Source organism: Lycium ferocissimum, chromosome 3 (genome assembly GCF_029784015.1).
Source record: "Lycium ferocissimum isolate CSIRO_LF1 chromosome 3, AGI_CSIRO_Lferr_CH_V1, whole genome shotgun sequence".
In the NCBI taxonomy this organism is placed as follows: domain Eukaryota; kingdom Viridiplantae; phylum Streptophyta; class Magnoliopsida; order Solanales; family Solanaceae; genus Lycium; species Lycium ferocissimum.
This window is the reverse complement of record NC_081344.1, coordinates 40,269,940-40,284,839: the sequence shown is the minus strand read 5'-3', so window position 1 is coordinate 40,284,839 and position 14,900 is coordinate 40,269,940.

Genomic DNA, 14,900 nt, shown 5'->3' with positions numbered 1-14,900 from the left:
AAGTATGACTAAAGTTATACATGATGTTATTGTATTGGTTGGGCTGTTAGAAGAACGTTTCGATGAAAACGTTAAGACTATGGGTCATTAAGGATAACTTGAACATGTAGTAGTCGTATTTGGATTGTTATTGAATGTTATGAATGTGGGTTGTTTGGGATGTTGTGCGGGCTGTTCGGAGTGTTCCCGAGTCTTGTCTTGAATAGCCTCGATATAGTACTTGAACGTGTGGTTATTGATGTTGGCTTAGCTGTTATGTGGCTGGTTTGAATATAAGGGAAACGTCATCTAATTTTCTAGAAAGGAGTCACTAATGTTAGAACACGTTTTGAATCTCCCCGTAGCTTAACCATAACTCTTGACGTCTTAATATAGGTTGAGATACTATTGGGCAGCGTATACGTGTTGTGTGGCAAATAAGCGCTAAAGGTATGTAAAGCTATCCCTTCTTTCTTTTGGCATGTCTTAGATGTAAGTGATGTACGATATGAGCTTTGGGGTAATTCTATTCACAAGTTCCGAGCATGATTTATGATTCTTATTCACTTCTTGATGTTAGAACTCTTAGAGTAGTCGAGCTACTGCCCTCGAGTTTTCTATATGGTTGGATAGTAAATGATACATAAAAGTTCCTATTCTTGAAAGACTCTATAATGACTAATGTCCTTAACTTTCATAAGTTGTCTCGTATTAATTTGATACATGTCTACGATCCCCGAGACTCTATTTGATGTAATCCATTATGACATTCAAATGGTACTTGACATGGCTATCGCTTTTGATACTCGAGTGTTAGATTATTCTACTTATCCTATTGAGTCTCAGATGATGATCTAGTTTGCATATGGTTGCTCACTACTCTGCTCGTGCATACTGTTATTATATCTTTCACCGAGTCCCGGGCCGGGTATGTTTTCGTGCACAGTTTCACTGCATTGTTCACCGAGTCCCTCACTAGAGGGCCGGGTACGGTATATATATGATGATATGATGATGTGATGATGGCGCCGAGCCCCATGATGGGCCGAGTATGATATACATGGCACCGAGTCCATAATGGGCCGGATATGATATATGATATAGTCATGCATGATTTTATTTCATAAGGCAATGTACAGTGATTCCTTGATTATCATACTTGTCTCCTGAAATCTCTACTTCAGTTATGATTTTTCTTAATGTATTTCATGCTTTATATACTCAGTACATATTTCGTACTGACCCCCTTTCTTCGGGGGGCTGCGTTTCATGCCCGCAGGTACAGATACTCGATTTGGTGATCCTCCAGCTTAGGACTTCTACTCAGCTGTCTTGGAGTGCTCCGTTGTTCCGGAGCCTAGACTTTTGGCACAGATCTTCTGATATATGTATATGTTTATTCAGGGGTACGACGGGGCCCTGTCCCGTCATATGTTACTGTTAATACTCTTAGAGGTCTGTAGACATATGTGTGGGTTGTATATAGATGTTGTTCAGCTGTGTTAGCATGACTTATATTTTGGGACGTTCCCATTCGTAGTGGCAGCCTTGTCGGCTTGCGTATATATATATATTTTGGGATGAAGTACGTAGTGGCAGCCTTATTGGCTTGCGTATATATAGTTGGGATGTTCCCACACGCTATGACAGCCTTGTCGGCTTATGTACTGTTTATCTGTTAATGATTGTGACTCCTCAGGAGACAGGTTGCGTTGATATATATATATGTGACAGTTCTAAGATAACGTTCTTTTTTGTAAGTTTCATATTATGTTTAGATGTGGATTGATTGTAGCTAACAGGTGTATATACGAGTGTCCAGCTCGGGCACTAGTCACGGCCTACGGGGTTGGGTCGTGACACTTATATCTTCCTATTCCGAACCATTTCATTCTATAAACCAAATTAGAAACCTAGAGAGACTTTGAGGTGATTTAAGAAGTTCTTGGGAGTGAATCTTCATTTGGGTAAGTCAATCTAATCTATTTATGTTGTCAGTATGGATTCTAAAGTAGAACTAAAGGGAATAGCTGGGGAAATGGGTTTACAAACGCTACTTTTGATGTTTGAGTCTTAAGCCATGAAAATGGGTTTTATTGGTGAATCTTGCTAAATCTAATCATGGAATCTTGTGAATAACTAGATACTAAGCTTGAATCTTTACTTGATTTAGAATTTGACTATGAAAAGTTAGGGTTTCTTCCCAAATTGTGAGTTTTCGATCTAATGGTGAAATAAATGATTAATAGAGTTTATTTAGTAATTGGGGGATGTCATTGAACTTCTTAAAAATTGAGTTACCGATTCTAATCTTGAAATTACCATTTTTCCCTTGTGGGCTCGGTTTCCTCTTAAGGGTTGTTTTCAATTCGAATAATATTATAGTAATATGGGTATCGTTAATCTCCGTTTCTAACATAAATTACGATGTTGAATAGACTTCAATCGTTTGGAAGGGAAAGGCTCTCGTGCGATAGTTCGTGGTACCTGCTCGGCACTGTGACATGGTGCGGCGTTGTGATCTAATTAGGTTGGCATGATTTCTAATTATGTGGGCTTATCATCGTTGTTTACACATTGTTGACATGTGGTGTATTTGATTACGTGATTGGAGCTGTGGGATGTGATAGATTAATTATAGTCATTGAAACTCGATATTGAACTATTTCCATGGTTGTTGTGATTTATGCAAGACTTGATATGGTTTATGGTGTTTGTCATTGATTGTCTTTGATTTAGCATTCTTGCATTCATACATTCATACATGATGGAAATGGTGTGGAAATGATTTGATGAAAGAAGTATGGAATCAGTGTGATGAACTATGGGATCGGGTTGCGCGCTGCAGCGTGTATATATATTTATGGATCATGTTGCATGCCGCAACATATATTTTTGGGATCGGGTTGCACGCCACAACGGTACATGGACGCCATGGGTCCCCTGCGGGTCATGACTACCGAAACATCGATATTTCGTCCGGAGCATGTGTGTACAGAGTGAGTATTGGCCATTGCATCGCATATATCATCATCCATTCTCCATTGTGGTTGTGCTATGATTGCCTTGAGAGCTATTGAGACTTGATAGACTTGTGGTTTAGAAGCCTCACCCTAGGCTATGATTCGGTTGGTGATATTCTGTATATTTGAGTGATTATTATGTGCCTATCTGTTTGATTTGTTATTTCTATATTTTATATGCGTAAACTAATCTTAGTCGGCCGATGATGCTTACTAGTACGTGTGTTGTACTAATACTACTCTTGATGTACTCTTCCTTTGAGTGCAGAATTTGTTACTGGTTCCAGTTCCCGTCCCGAGAGTGATCCGAGGCTACTTGACTGAGATTCCAGGGTGAACCATTGGCTAGATCCACAATTCGGAGGCTCTTTCCTTATATATACCTATCTATTATGTATTCGTGAGATAGTATTTGTATTCTTGAGACTTGTACTTCTTATCAGACTATATATCTATATAATAGTGTCTCTGGTACTAGTTTAGACCAGATTTTGGGGCTAATATTACTTCCGCACTTGTTATTTATATAATTTGAATATGTTAACTAAATCATTGTTTACTTTCGCATAATTCTTATAAATGACTTAAATAATTTGGGAATGGTGGCCTACCTGGGGGGACAGCGTAGGTGCCATCATGATTCATGAATTGGGTCGAGACATGTACTCTTCAGCATGTGTTCAATCAGAGAGATCTCAAATCGAGGCAGCGTAGATAGTTGGTGTTGCTGAAGTATGATATCACCATTCTTTATCATCCGGGCAAGGCAATGTGGTAGCTGATGCGTTGAGCCGAAAGGCAGTGAGTATGGGTTTGTTAGCTCGTTTTGTTGTTTAGGAGTGTCCTTTAGCCATGGAGGTTCAGACTTTGGCTAATAGTTTTGTGAGATTGGATATTTCAGAACAACGTTCTGGCTTGTGTTGAGGCGAGGTCGTCTCTTTAGGAGCTGATTAAAGCACACCAGTTCGATGATGTGAAGTTGTGTAAGATTAGGGATAAAGTGTTGTGTGGTGAGGCCAAGGAGGCCATGCTTGATAGTGAGGGTGTGTTGAGGATTAAGGGGAGGATTTGCATTCATCATATGGGTGGATTGATTCGTTTGAGATTGGAGGAGGCTCATATTTCTAGATATTCTATTCATCCAGGTGCTACCAAGATGTATTGTGATTTGAGACAGCACTATTGGTGGGGTAGGATGAAGAATGACAATGTGGATTTGGTTTCTCAGTGTTTGAAGTGCCAACAGGTTAGATATGAGCACCAGAGACCAGGTGGTGTGCTTCAGAGGATGCCCATTCCCGAGTGGAAGTGGGAGAGGATAGCTATGGATTTTGTGGTTGGTCTTCCGAAAACCTTAGGCAAGTTTGATTCGATTTGCATTATTATAGATGCATCTCTTAGTCATACCTGAGTGGGCCAAGACGGGCACCCAGAGCTAACCTACCGAGCACCACATACATGCATTAGTCATGCCTGAGTCGGCCATAATACTAAGTCATATATACCATAGGCTGTATGGGACACAAGTCCAAAAGATAATATACATACGTCATCAAGCTAATCCCAAGTACATGTATCGGCAAGGCTATCCATAGTAAAGATATAGCGGAATATAGATTGAGACGGCCATAATTGTGCATATATGTCTACGAGCCTCTACTGGAGTGCATAACATAATAACGACGGGATGGAACCCTGCCATACCCATCTGAACACAAAAGAATCACACTAACCGGATCGTAACTCCTGAACAAGTAGAGTGCTCTTGTATAATCGCTGAGAAGGCAGTCTAAGGGTCTGAACTATCTCCCTGTCTACCTTCAGGCATGAATGCAGCATCCACAAACAAAAAGACATCAGTATGAATAATATACCAAATATGTGAGGCGGAAAATATAACATAGTAAACAAATATTGTAAAGAAGAAGGATAAGAATCAACCAGGCACTTCTGACTTACCGATGAGAATCTAGCATATATGTCTCTCTGTAATCTCATATGCTTAACTAAATCTATGTACAATACTGTGGCCCTGACCAACTTATCATCATGGTGCTATCTCTGATCAGTGGTAACTGCCCAACCAGCCATAGCTCAGTGGTAACTGTATAATTACCCATCCGGTTATCGCCCGACGGAAGAGAGCGCATGTCAGAATCGCCTAACCGATCGTTGGTAACCGCCAATCGATCGTTGCAATCGCTTCAATCGGCCGTATCTCCGTGGCATAACTGCCCAACCAGCGATAGCATAGTGGTAAATAGTGATACATGATCTGCCCAACTGGCCGTAAACTAGTGGTAAATATAATCAACATCATAACCAGACCTCTATGGGTAATTTCTGTGCACTTCTCATGATCATTACTTATCCGTTAATGCCTATCCATAATATGGTTTAGGTGACTTACAATTCACAGAAGCTGGCACCGATCTACATTGGAGAGATTGTCCGATTGCATGGAGTTCCAATTTCCATCATTTCTGACAGAAGCACTCAGTTTACTTCCCAGGTCTGGAGGACTTTGCAGAAGAAATTGGGTACTCAGTTGGATCTTAGCACCGCGTTTCATCCGTAAATCGATAGTCAGTCCAAGAGGACTATTTAGGTGCTTGAGGACATGTTGACAGCTTGTGTTATCGACTTTGGTGGTCATTGGGCCCAGTTTTTACTTTTGGCAGAGTTTGTGTACAACAACAGCTATCGCTCGAATATTAACATAGCACCGTTCGAGGCTTTGTATGGTAGGAGATGTCATTCTCTGATTGGGTGGTTCAATGCTTTTGAGGTGAGGCCTTGGGGTACGAATCTATTAAGAGAGTCCTTGGACAAGGTGAAGTTGATTCAGGAAAAGCTTCTGGCAGCTCAGAGTAGGCAAAAAGAGTATGCGGACCAGAAGGTTTGTGATCTAGAGTTTATGGTTGGTGAGCAGTTTCTGTTGAAGGTTTCACCCATAAAGGGTGCGATGCAATTCGGGAAGAAGGGAAAAATAAGCCCGAGGTTTATTGGTCCTTTTGAGATCCTCCTACGGGTTGGTGAGGTGACTTATGAGTTAGCTTTTCCACCAGGTTTGTCATGTGTTCATCCGGTATTCCATGTTTCCATGTTGAAGAAGTACCATTCAGACGACTCTTAGGTCATTCATTGGGATTTGGTACTGTTCGATCAGAATCTCTCTTTTGAGGAAGAGTCGATAGCGATTTTGGATATTGGGTGAGGAAGTCGAGGCTCCGCTGAGATTATCGCTTAAGGCGCAATAGAAGCATTGTCCAGTTGAGGAGGATACTTGGGAGACCGAGGCTGATATGCGTGTAAGATATCCCTAGCTTTTCACCGGTTCAGGTACCTTTCCTTCTTTCTTTCGTTTTTTGTTCAAGGATGAACGGTTGTTTAATTGGTATCTGATGAAACGACCCGTTTGATCATTATGTGCATTTTGACCCTTTTAACCCTGTTGACCCTTCCCCGAGTTCTATTAGAATATTTTTGACCGGCAGGGATGGGCGACATGGTTCCCAAGGTCATAGGGCGAGTCTTGGTGAGATTTGAGGAATTTAGAACCTTAAAGTGAAACATGTTTGCCCAATAGTTGACTTTTGGGTAAATGGACCATTTTGGGAATGTTGTCTAGTCCATGAGGTCCGGAGGGTTGATTATGACTTGGTGGGATGTTTGTTTCGGTTCCTGAGGCTTTCAAGAGCGTTTTGTACCCTTGGTTAGAAACTTAGTTTTGGCCATTTAGGGGTTGACCGAGTCAAGGTGACCTCCGTTAGGAATTCCCAGGCCACGGTTGAGTTCGTAGGGTGTTTTTACATGTGTCTGCATGTTTGGTTTGTATCCGGGAGGCCTCAGATGGATGTCGAGATTTTGGGTGGAACTTGGTGAAAACTCAAATTTTCTGGTTTTCTGATGTCCCACTTCTGCGGGTGTGTTTCCACCTCCACGTGTTCGCCTATGCTGGACTTGACTTGCAAAGGCAGGAGTATGAGGTGTCAAGTGACTCCGTTTCTGTAGGTCCTTTGTGCGCGTGAGCGAGTCCGCCTACTCAGACAAGGTGTTCGCGGATGCGGAAATCACTGAATCAGTGACCTTATATTTCCCAATTTTGAACCATTCTTTCCATTCTCAAATTCTAAACCTAGAGCGTGTTTGTGTAGGCGATTTGCAGAGCTTTGAGGTAAATTTTTCATTTGGTAAGTTCCTACACTTGTCTTTGTGATTTTCTTATGCTTAAGAATGGAATCCATAGTAGTTTAATGAGCTAATTTGCGAAAATAGGTTCTTGAACCCTAGGATGATGATCATAAATCCCTTTCAATATAATTGATTTTTCTTGGTTAAATGTACTGATTTTTACCGTTTAATCAGTGCTTAATTAGCATCTAGGCTTGAATCTCCCTTTATTTCAAGAATCAAAGTCACGGAAACTAGGGTTCTTCTCTAATTTAAGGGTTTTCACTCTAATAATGGAATTGATGATAAAATGGGTTTAATTAGTAATAAAAGGATAGTATTGGACTTCCTAAGGGTTGATTAACCGATCATAACTTGAAATCCCTATTTTGCCCTTGTGGGCCTGGTGTCCTCTTTAAAAATGGTTATTTTCGATTCGAATAGTATCGTAGCAATATAGGTATTGTTAGTCTTCGTTTCTAATGTAGATTACGTTGTTGAATAGACTTCGAACATCCGGAAGCTCTTCAGAAGGGCAAAGCTCGTGTTGGATAGTTGGTGGAACCCGTTCGGCATCGAGGTAGGTTACGGTTACCTTGCGATTAGACTCCAATTGGTGAAGCGTATGTAGGAATTAGCTGTTGACAGGGAAAGCAAGTTAGGCCTTCGGGTATGGTGAGGAGGTGAATCCTATTAGACAAAGGAACATCCGAGGTCTTTGCCGGATTATGTAAAAGAGAGATGAGAATCCGTGATCCAAAGTTGTTACCAGAGCGGAATGTGTTATACTCGCTGCGCGTCTAGAACTTGATTAATAGCCCACTAGAACTTTACATTTCTGTCACGACCCAACTGGAGGGCCATGACGGGCACCCGGAGCTAACCTATCGAGCATCACATGCATGCATCTCTTAGTCATTCCTGAGTGGGCCATAATACAAAGTCATATATACCATAAGCTGTATGGGACACAAGCCCAAAAGATAATATATATACGTCATCAAGTTAATCCCAAGTACATGTACCGGCAAGGCTATCCATAGTAACGATACAACAGAATATAGACTGAGATGGCCATAAGACATCTAACTGTGCATATATCTCTACGAGCCTCTACTGGAGTGCACAACATAATAAGGACGGGACAGGACCCTACCATACCCATCTATACACAAAAGAATCACACCAATCGTAACTCCGGAACAAGTGGAGTGCTCCTGTGCAACCGCTGAGAAGGCAGTTTAAGAGTCTGAACCGTCTCCCTGTCTACCTGTGGGCCTGAACGCGGTGTCCACAAACAAAAGGACGTCAGTACGAATAATGTACCGAGTATGTAAGGGGGAAAATGTAACATAGTAAACAAATACTGTAAAGAAGAAGGTTAAGAATCAACCAGGCACTTCTAACTTACTGATGAGAATCTAGCATATATGTCTCTCTGTAATCTCGTATGCTTAACTAAATCTGTGTACAATACTATGGCCCTGACCAACTTATCATCATGGTGCTATCTGCCCAACTGATCAGTGGTAACTGCCCAACCAGCTGTAGCTCGGTGGTAACTGTATAATTGCCCATCCGGTTATTGCCCAATGGTAGAGCGCATGTCGTAACTGCCTAACTGATCAGTGGTAACTGCCCAACCGGCAGTAGCTCTGTGGTAATATCTGCCCAACCAGCCATAGCCTGGTGGTAAGTACGTGTCTGCCCGACCGGCCGTAGCTCGGTGGTATAACTGCCCAACCAGCCGTAGCATAGTGGTAAATAGTGATACATGATCTGCCCAACTGGTCGTAGACCAGTGGTAAATGTAATCAACATCATAACCAAACCTCTATGAGTAATTTCTATGCACTTCTCATGATCATTACTTATCTGTTAATGCCTACATGATTACATAGGACTTATAAGCACATTTCCGGGCAATTAAGACTTCTTCCCGACTAACTAAACCTTAGTCAATTCCTGGATGCATCATAAGCCTTTCTTCTAGCATTAAGTACCTCATTAGGGATCCTATAACTAGCATACTATTGTTACACCTCGTAGTTTCGTCCGTTGAGATTCGTTAGGCGTTAGTTGTCCTAATCGTGGAAACAGGAGTTACCTTAGGATATATGAGATTACATGTTCCCATATTATGTTTACGGGGGTTTAAGCCCATGAAATCAGCTATGGAAGGATTTAAGAACAAGCAAATAAAGGAATGGAGTTTGTGGGAACTTTGGTAAAATTGGCAAAATTTTCGGATAGGATTTTGGGCCAGATTGGGGGAGGCATATCTCCTAGAATATGAGGAGTTTTGGTGTGTTTCTTTTATCCAAATTGAAGTTCATCGAGTCTAGTTTCCAACGCAATAAACCGTTCCTCAATGTAACGTCGGAGTAAAAAGTTATGGGTGTTTCAAGACAGACTGTCTGAGTAGAAAATTTCTACGGACCATTTGACGGCCCGCAGAAAATTCTGCGGCCCGTCAAACTGCACGAGCCTAGCGTAAAAAGGTTACATTGAACCATATTTGACTGGGCAGTTCTACGGACCATTTTGACGGTCCGTAGGAATTTTGACGGCCCGTCAAAATGGGCGTACGAAGGTACTCGACGGGATTTTAAGTTCCACTTTATATATTTCACTCCACTTCATTTGGACATTTTATTTACCAAATCAGATCCAAAAGCTCTCCAAAAACCCTCTCTTCAACTCCATAAACTAATCCAAGCCAAAATCCAAGGGAGATTAAATATCAAGAGGCAAGAATCAAGAGACCCATGTGTTACAAGTCTTGCTAGGGTAAGTAGGCTCCAAGAATTCTTTGGATATTGAAGCTAGGGTTTTCATATAAGTTGATAGCTTTCTCCAAAGCTCATTCTTATGATATAAAAGGTTAGTTTTCATGCTTATTACATATTATCAAGAATGTTTAGTTGTTGAATAACTTGGGTGGAAGGCGAAAGTAGAAGATGAGTTCTAAATGTAGTTTTTGAGTAGTAAGCTAACTTGAGTTATGATTCTTAGTATAATATGGATATAATATTGTTATGGAAGGTAGTAAGAGTGATGAGGAAGCATTGTACGGAAATGTGCTTAAATGGGTGTGAAGTTGTTGGTATAAGTTGAACACAAGGATGAATTTTGAAGGGTAAATCGAATGTGAATACTTGATTATCATATTATGGATATTATTGTGGTTGTTGGGAGTTGTTTTGTGATATGGTGGAAGTTGACGAAATAGGGGAAACGCTTCCCAATTTTCATTAGGTCATGAATTATTCTAGTTTGAATTTAGGAGTATCATTAAGGCTTAACCATGTTATGAATCCTTCTAAATGTAGATTATTCAAGCTTCAACGGGGAACGTTAAATAGTTAAGGAGATAAAGAGGTATATAAGCCTAACCCTTCTTTCATTAAGGCATGGTTCCCTTGCTATATATATCCTTTCATGAGTTCCATAATGATTTAGAAATGACTCTACCTCTAAGAGTACCAAAGCTCATGATTCTCGATACTTTCACGATACTAGTACTTCCTTTATATGATAGTTGATCCTATAAGGATAGATGTGATGAAAACGATGATGGAAATGATGTTAATGATACTTATGGACTTTTATGTATACGTTTCTAAGTATGTATGACTATTATGTAACACCGAGCTTAAATGGCCGGGTATGATACCTATCGTGCGCACACCACTGCAGTTGGGTACGAATAACACTGAGCCTTGGTAGGGCCAGGTATATACGACACCGAGCCTTGTCATGGACGGGTATGTGAAACCACCGAACCTTCATGGTCGGGTATGCTATGGATGCGAATATGTATATGAGTACGGATACGAATATGGATACGAATATGTATATGAATATGGATATGAATACGGATACGAATATGGATACGGATATGGATATTTGTATATGTATATATGTATGTACAGGAGCACGCATTAGAAATGGAAGGTCCCTATGAAAGACAAGTAAGTAATTATGATGATGGCTACTCCTGATTCTCCTATCTTATGCTATTTCTTATGCTATCTCTTATGCTCCTAATATGATGTTGATTATGCTTTATATACTCAGTACATTATTCGTACTGACCCAAAAATTAGCTAAGTTTCAATGGACAGATGCTTGTGAATGTAGTTTCCAAGAGCTGAAGGATAGATTAACACCTGCCCCAGTCCTGACACTTCCAGAGGGATCGGAAGGTTATGTTGTCTATTGTGATGCTTCAGGCATTGGGTTAGGCTCTGTGTTGATGCAACATGGTAAGGTGATTGCGTATGCTTCAAGACAGTTGCGGAAACATGAGAAAAATTATCCGACCCATGATCTTGAATTGGCTGCAGTCTGTTTACGTAGGTTTTGCATTGCATAGCTTCTCATATTCTAGGAGATATACCTCTCTCACGTTGGACAAAAAATCTTGTCTAAAATTCTGCCAAGTTTTCCCAAAGTTTAGACAAACTTAATTTCTTCGATTTGCTTGATCCCGGAACCTTTAGACACTTGCTTAGCACTTTTTAAAAGTCTTTCTTAACCTTATAAGGATTCCATGACCTCTCCGACTTATATCAGCTAGCTACGACGCAAACGGCGCAAGATTTTTTTAGGTGTAACAAGGTCTTTAGTGATTACCCAGGATATTCTTCTTTCATGCTTATATTTGGCTATAGCTTTAGGGAAGATCATTTAGAACTTGAGTTTCTTTCCGTGGAAATTTCAAAATGCACGATGAAATGACGTGACTATTCAAGAAATTAGTAGCCATCTCTGGGTTGATATAATTTGCATTTTTCTATATCCGACCAATCAATCAGATTGCACAAATATCACCCGAAACAATTTCAGTTTCCTTGATTGACTTTACAGAAGAAGAACTTCGTCCCTATTCCACTCTGAATTCTCTCTATCACCTATTTGATAATATAAATTTTAATGTCACGCTCCAAATTCGACCCTAGCGCAACAGGCATCTAATGCCATGAACAACATTAGGAGCACATTATAAAATCAATAAACATCTAATCTCTTTTGATAATCTTTCAAAATTTATTTAAAATAGTCATTTATGGGTGACTGAAAGCATACTCATAAAAACCAACGGAGGTTTAGTAGAAATTAGGTATCATAAAACATGGCAAACACCCCAACAAGTAATACGACACTTCAACAATCTACCCACAATTCAACATCCAACTATGGAGCTTCTAAGAACATAAACAGAGTTTGACATCAGGATGCAACTCGGAAACTAAAACAATAAAACTAGATAGATGGGGTGTCCTACGAACAAGGGTGTGGGCTCACCAATAAGCCTGGAAAACAACAAATTCTCCTACTCTGTACGCGTATCATGACCCTGCTCTTCTTTGTTACCTAACATACCACCAAAAATGACAATGGTGTGCTCGAGTACTGGGTGCTCAATGAGTGTCTTCGAGCACTGTTAAGAAATAGTTCAAAACAAATTATAACATATCATGAATATACAGCATAAGTGAATGATGAGGAAATACTCACTTTGAATTATTAAGACAATTTCATTACCTAAGTTCTTTCATTTGAGATCAAGTTCATCACTTACCAACTCATGAGCAATCACAATCATGCCAATGCTGGCACAAATCAATTGTAACCCACAATAGCTACCCTTCCTCCCAAATAGCTAGGCATAAACCACACTGGGACTACCAACCCTTGATGACCACTCTTCATCCCGAATGGCAAGGCATGAACCACAACGGGGCTATCGACCCTCGATGACCACTCTTCCTCCCGAATTGCTAGGCATGAACCACACCGAAGATATTGACCCTCGATGGACACTCTTCTTTCTGAATAGGCAAACCTCACGAGGACCCATAGTGACTACCCTTCCTCCCGAGTAGATAGGCCAAACACAAACAACAGAAATCATGGCCTATTAGCGGAATCACAATCATAATTTTTGAAGCCTAATTTTTTCCCTTCAATAATTTTGTTTAATTATTCAAACTTCCCGTTTCACAACGGAGTGATATATACATTTATGAGTCGAAGATGATTTTACAAAATTGTTTCGATGACATTTTTCCATTTCATTTGGCAAAATATCATCAAGTATATTATTGTATATCATCTTGCATATTTTTTTTATCTTTAGGATTTTTCAAACATATTTATCAAAATTTTAATTGCAAAATAGTGAAAATAATTGTTTAATCAATTTTTTAAACTATTAATGATTAATGATAAGTGTTTTACTCCGTTAAACCAAGAAATTTGATTAAATAAATAATTGATCAATTACGTATCAATTTTATAACTCATTTGACTTTAATTGCAATTACTTTCAAGAAAACAGTTAAATTTGAAATTGTCAAATTGCTTTGTATGACAATTACGGTTATAATGGAAATGACTAATTGTTTTCTACATTTTTTAATAACGGCAATATTTGAAATATTAGGATTAAGTTTAAGTTTTCAATCATGACCACATTTGCAAAATTGAGCATCTCTTCATTAAAGTGCCTTTGATTCAACAAAATTTGGCCAAGAGGCCCTCTTGTTTTAGCCAAGCCGAGCCTAGTCTAGTTAGGACTAGACCTGGCCCAAGCCCCTTATTTTAACACCAAAAAAACCAAACACAACATTATTTTTCACTTTCTGTTGAAAAGGTTTCTACGAAACCCTAGCCGCCGCCCTCCTCTCTTCTCTCTCCTCGCATCATCACGGTAAAAATGGCAAAGTAACAGTGTACGTTGCTTCCTCATATCCATGTATGACCGATTTCGGCAAAGACAAGTAATGCCTTGACATGTTTCCACCGTATCTCCACCATATATGAAGGCAACCCCTTTTCTTTCTTGCTTTTCCTTTTCTGGACAACAAGGACGACCGATCTTAATGAATTTTATCTTATTGTTTGTCAAAAGTCTCGATTTCTATTGGTTCTGACTAGTTCACAAGGATTCAAGGAGAATCCTTTGAAAATCCATAGTCCCACATCCAATTTCAACAAGAAATTAGGGTTTTTGAGGTTCCATATAAAGAACCCTATTTTTACTATTTTACACACACACACAAAAGCATAAACAGTGGGAAAACCCCAAATTATGAGTTTTGGCAAAGGATCCGACTTGAATTGGAACACTTTGCCTATTTTCTCTAATTTGGAAATTAGTCTAAAATTTTCTTTCTTTTGTGGCTGAGTACAAGGGTGGAAGAGCTTAAAGATCCCCATATCCATTCTCGACAAGGGCTGCTCTTAGAAAAGGTAATTTTTTATCCTTTCTTATGTTTTAATTTAGTTATTTTCTTATTCTTGTATGTTTAGTTATATGTTTATGATCGGCTGTGCTTCTTGAGTTAATTGTTTAATTCATGTTAGTTTAGTTGTGATGTGTTAGTGTTAACTATTTATTTTATTGTTTTAATGTGAGTATGTAGTTAAGAGATTGTGTGTTAGTTTAAACATGCTTAAGTTCATTCATGTGGCTTGATTAGTAAGAAAATGTGTTGTTTATGATCTGATCTTGATTAGGCAAGACTTGTTAGGATTGTGGCTAGTTGAAACTATGTTTAAGAAGTGTTTTTGTGCATTACCTGTGACTAGTCTAAAAAATGACTACATCTTGCATATCTAGCATGACTGTTTTTCTTATTCAAATAATGATAAACTTAGCCTACCTTCAAATTTTATGTCCATGAATTGGTTGTGTTGAGAAGTACTAGAGGTTTT